Genomic DNA, 6,212 nt, shown 5'->3' with positions numbered 1-6,212 from the left:
ATTACACAAACACACTGATACTTACCTATCTTGAGCCCGTCGGTAGGTCCCTGGGTACGGTGGCTTGGTTCCGGGGCCTTGGTTCCGGAGCTGGTCTGGTCTGGTGCTGGTTACGGCTGTGGGGGGGACCCCACGCCGATTTTTTTTTCACTAAATACCGTTTCAGAGCCATTCCCACTGCCTAAAAAACGGCTCTGAAACGTGTAGGACTTTGCTTTTTAAACGTGTTGAAATACCAGTTAACTTTAGCAGGTAAATCAACTCTGCTGCTTTCCCACTGCAGCCTTAAACGTTTAGGAAGGGGAAAAAAACGGCAATATACCATTTAAGACCTGCAGTGGGAAAGGGGCATAAAGCTATCCAGTATATTTATTTTGTACTGTACAGTTCTGAGTGCAGGCAAACATTCTATTTGTAATTCAGCATTCATTTGTAGTTAATTACTGTACAAAATGTAGCAATACATGAATAGTAATTGCATAACTCTAGTATATAATTATATTGTGCAAATGATGGTTTTCCCCACAATGTATAGTTTTTTGTTAAATGTGGCAGTGTGCACAAACTGAGTGAGGGGGTTCTGCAAAGTGACGCTTTTATTTGATTGCGAAGTACATAAATGAGGATTGCAAGCTGCAGGGCAAAATGAAACGACTGACGCATATTTTTATGGACTGCCATTGCTAAGCAATGGAACTTTGGGCTCCAGCTCTTCATTGGCAGAGTTCTCTACTTTCAGAACCTGAGTCACATGCCATGCCGATACTTATTACGGTCGCAAAGTGGCTATTGTAAGCAAAGTGGTTGATGGCTTCTTGCTGCACATGTCTGGGCCACAGTGCGCATGAACAGCCTCTCAACGGCAATGGTGATCTCTCAATAAGGGATTAGTTGCTGTTAGTAACAGGAAGACAATGTATGGAGGTGGTAATGTGAAGTAGTTGGATAAATGCAGGCATGTCATGACCGTTCAGACAGGGTTTTCTGGGAATGAGAAAATAGCCTGTGTCCCAGGAGAGTATATCAGGCTGCTGTCTACAAAGGTACCCATAACCCAATTTGAAACAATAGTACCAATGTATCAGCAACTGTACGCCATTGGACGGAAATGATGTTACAGCAGCGGGCTTTCCTATGCTCAGATTAGCTTCTGCCCATATTAGCGTATAGTCCCAATTGCAAACAGCAAAAGATGGTAACAGCAATCACTAGAATAACAACATCTGAACCGATCCTTGTGTGTATGCACAGTGTGCAGTAGTGATCGATATGCATGGAATCCAAAGAATATTGAAAATGGGCATTCCTGGGCGGTGACTGGGATGTGGCTATGCAGACCATGAAGATCCATCTTATAGGCATGTTATGGAAATGTTGTGGGTCTGTCGTTGAACTGGTTACACACTCAGTTGCTTAACCACTCACATACAGATGTGACAGCCTTCATCTTACAGGCTAATCTCAGCAGACATGCTAATGGATGGGCGTGGGCACATCCCTGCACTTTGCATAATGCTGATACAAGACTCAATGGTGTGACTGATGGTGGCGTCTAAATACAAACCAAGTGGTATTTCAGTGTCTAAATATGTTTAAGTGTGCATCGAAGTCCTTGCACACGCCAACACATGTCTGTATACCAGGGAAGAGCTTGTTATGGTAATAGCATAAAGTCGCATACCTGCGAGCGGCCATGCAATGTTGTTGGCTGTAGCTGGGTGACTTATTTTTACTGTGAATGCATCTACATCACACAGCTTATGTGTGTTTGTACATTCGCGATTTCAGAAAATGTATATGTGTTTGGTAAATCTATTGGCAATCGTGTGTAGTGACTGAAAGGTGGGCGTCTCTGTGTTCGCTTATTCCTAAGCACTACTGTTCACAAGGGAAGGGCTTATGGTGGTATTGGCATTAAGTCACATATGTACGATATGACCGGCAAAGATGCACATGCTACAGTATATGAGCACCACTGCATGTGACTAAGAATAAGCCCCTTAGGGGTAACTTTGCTAAGATGGGAGTTCTATTTCAGATAGGATGTTGCTATTGGCAACCAATCAGATACTATCAGTTATCTTCTAGAAGGGGCTAAATAAATAAGAATTAGATTCTGATTGGTTGCCCATAGCAACAGCCCATGTGAAATGGAACTCCCATCTTCGTAAATGTCCCCCTTAATGTCTATCTGCAAACTCCGATATCGGCAAAACATGTTAAGGAGCCCACACACGCACCGTTGCCGGCGGTGCGATGCTGTACGATGGGGTGCGCGCTCCCACGGCACCTCATCGTACAGTACAAAAAGTATGTGCTGCACATACTTTTTGTTCTAGCTTTTTCTAGCATAGCATCACATCGCATGCACATCGTATGCACAAGGCATACGATGCGATGCTATGTGTGATAATTAAGCCCACAACGCACTCCGGGATCGGTGCGTGTGTGGGCTCCATTAGTTCAATATTCTGTGATGTGCTCATTATTTTTGCAGTTCTTTCTTTCTTTGATGAACAATAACATGGATGTGAATTATAATAACAATTAGACACGGGAAGCAGAGAGCTCAGTAATATTTTTTTGTGCACAGCAAAATAGAAATGCCGGCGGATAACTCTCAGATAGTCCATAAAAGACATATAGATATGGGCCCCCTGTCCTTTTAATCAAGATTCATTTGGGTATATGCAATCAGCATTGTGCTCTTGTTTAGCAGCTGAGAGCAGCCGCACTCTTTCTTGTTTAAAATTAGGAAGAATTCTTGGAAGTTGTCCACATTCAGGAATAATGATCTAATGCCGTAGCACTGCCAAGTTTAAGGTTTTATTTCATTTGTCACCCATATAAAAATTTCTCAGAGCTATTATGTACTGATACTGTAAAATCAAAACTGTTCAGGGTAACTACAGATCGTATACCAATAATCTTAGAGCGTGCTCTTCTATTGACTCATTTTTGAATCTAGATTTTTTAAACTAAATTTTACACCATATGGTTTATATGGGACACGTACAACATACAGTATATATAAAAAAAAGAACCACAGTTCATTTAGGACATTATTCATTGTGTACTCTACAAGGAGAATAATATATATTTTATACAGTATTACACTAGTACAGCGGTTCTCAAACTGTGGGTCCTGACCCCAAAGTGAGTCCCGACCTTCTCAGTATGGGGTCAAAACTCCATGTTGCTGACCATCAGGCCGATGACTTTTCTCCTCTCAGTCAGTGATTCAAGAAGTCTGAAAAATCATTTGAATTGTCTGTTATGTTAGCTCCTCCCATCATTTTGTGCCTCCACAATGCTGCAATGTACAGTATGTGCTGTCTGCTGACTACACATGTGATGGGATGACCTTCTGCAGTAACTTGCTGGGGTCCTGTAATTATTTTTATTGTCTAATGGGGTCCCAGAGCAAAATAGTTTGAGGACCCCTGCACTAGTATTATATATTCTGTCTCTCCTATGTATTATCAGGGGGGCCCTGATGTGTGGGGGCCCTTGTTGCCCCGTGGTTAATCTGACCCTGGGTGTATTTAATAAAAGGTGCAGTGTGTGCAGTGCAAACGGGCCCCTGAGTTCCAGTGGGACCCACACTGTGCATGCTGCATCCAATTTTCTAATTCTTACCCTCCAGAGTCCAGTGGCGGCAGCAGGAGCGCTATCGCAATCATTGGAAAAATGGCGTGTTGGCCATTTTCCCAGAAAGCTGTGCATGTTCAGTAAAGACTGAGCACTCTAGTGCTCAGACTCCACAATGCTGCACTGCTGCCGGCAGCAGCAGCAATACGAAAATTGAGAAGTAGGCTCTGAGCAATCTAGTGCTCAAACCCTACAGACCCCACTACACAGCTCTCCTCCTGTCAGAGAGTAGGGGGCCCAGCCTGCACACGGGCCTCCTCCGGTCTTAAAAGGCCCCTGGCTATGAGGATGATAAGCAGAAGCCTGGCAATGTAAACTGTAATCCAGTAGCGCCAAGAGGTGGGGGGAAGTACTAATTACCCAAGCCTGGTCAGTTGCATCGGTCATGCTGAGTTCTTGCACCTCTTCCCATCCTCCTACCTGTCAGTGGGTCCTTGGAGGCTGCTGATGATTAGTGCCACAGTCTCCTCTGCCAATAAGGGTGGGGAAACCTATCACACTGGTCCCACCTCTCCTGGATCTGGTTGCAGCACTTAAACAGCATGTTGGGATACTGGCATAATATAAACTGGGGGCACTACAATGTGGCATAATTTGAACTAGGGCACTAATGAATAACTGCTCTCTACAGAGGTGTCTCGCTAAAAGCAATGAGGCTCGTTTAAACTGTTGCTATGGGGCACACAAGGTTCTATTTATGCCTCATCAGGGTGCTAAAACTCTGTTCATGCTACATTGCTATAATTATTTATTAACAGTTTATTATATAGTGCATACATATTCTGCAGTGATTTACAGAGAATACTGTATTTAAACATTCACATCAGTCCCTGCCCCAGTGGAGCCTACAATCTATATTCCCTACCACATGTACATGCACAGACAGACATTCTAGGGTTAATTTGTTGAGAGCCAATTAACCTACCAGTATATTTTTGGATTGTGGGAGGAAACCAGAGTACCTGGAGGAAACCCACGCAAGTACGGGGAGAATATACAAACTCTGCACAGTTAAGGCCATGACCTACTTCAGTGCTGTTAGGCAGTAATGCTAACCATTACATCATACCTTGGCTGAATTAGGCATAAATGTATGTGTGTATAGGTGAGAGATAGAGGGGTATTCTATTAGCAGCAGTAATTTACTCCTGTAAATAGGCTCACCAGGGGCTATCTAATTATCCCCAGCAACAGCCACTTATCAGGAATTATGCTTTAGGTGCCTTAGGTTCCCAAGGCATAATCCGCAATAAGCAGCTCCTGGAGCAGCAATATCACTGCCTGCGGGGTGCACAGTGTCTATTCCCCGCTGAAAAGCAGACGGACGCGGGGATTTCCAACTGCACCCCCCCCCCCCCCCCGCCACGGGACACTGCTGGCCCCGGGCGGGCCGCGGGGACGTCCCCAAAAACCAGGACACTCACGTGGTAAATGGGACAGTTGGGAGGTATGTAGTGGGTCCTTTTTTTTGCTGATAAAAAACTATAATTGGACAGGCCAATAATGACCATTAGTACAAAAATTGCGCTATATGGCTGCTTTTATCAGACAAAAAAATTGTTGCAGCTAATTGGATACTCCTCAGTGTGGATTCAAACCTGCAGATCTGTAGAAAGAATGTAGTATCAGATTGCCAGTATTTAAGATAGTAGCAGTTACATATATATATATATATCTCTATCTATCTATATATATATCTATATATATATATATATATATATATAGATATATATATATATATATATATATATATATATATATATATATATATATGGGATTCTCTACAAGCGTTTTTATCCTGACAATCCTGTGAAGTCGAATGAACAAATATTGGAAAAACATTTGGTACTTGTGAGTTATCCGGACGCCCGATTTCAAAATCGGGTCGGATCGGGCACATCGCATCGCATCGCATGCGACCATCGGATGCGATGCGATGCGATGCGATGACCCGATTTTTCCATAGGAATCAATGTTAAAATGGACTGAGTCCATTTTAACATGGAATTCAATGGGAAAAAGGGGTCCTTTTCATACCCCTACTATCCAAGTGGGCATGGAGTTGGATATAAACCTGTGGCGAGCGTAGCGAGCCACCGAGCCCGAAGCGTGGCGAGCGTAGCGAGCCCCGCGAGGGGACACGGAATACCGTCCCCTCGCGGGGCTCGCTTCGCTCGCCACGCTTCGGGCTCGGTGGCTCGCTACGCTCGCCACAGGTTTATATCCAACTCCATGCCCACTTGGATAGTAGGGGTATGAAAAGGACCCCTTTTTCCATAGGAATCATTTTAACATTGATTCCTATGGAAAAATCGGGTCATCGCATCCGATGGTCGCATGCGATGCGATGCGATGCGATGCGATATCGCATCGCATCGCATCTGATTGTATGCCTTAACTTAAGGCATACAATCAAAAAATCGGGCGTCCAGATAACTCACAAGTACCAAACATTTCCTACTCACTTCACTGGATGTGGATTTTGAATAAGTGTATTTGGACATTTATAACCTTACTTTTGGCGCCATACCACTATTGTGTAAAAACATTGGGCTTTGGTC

Source organism: Crinia signifera, chromosome 3 (genome assembly GCF_055691185.1).
Source record: "Crinia signifera chromosome 3, ASM5569118v1, whole genome shotgun sequence".
NCBI lineage: Eukaryota > Metazoa > Chordata > Amphibia > Anura > Myobatrachidae > Crinia > Crinia signifera.
This window is presented reverse-complemented; position numbering follows the sequence as displayed.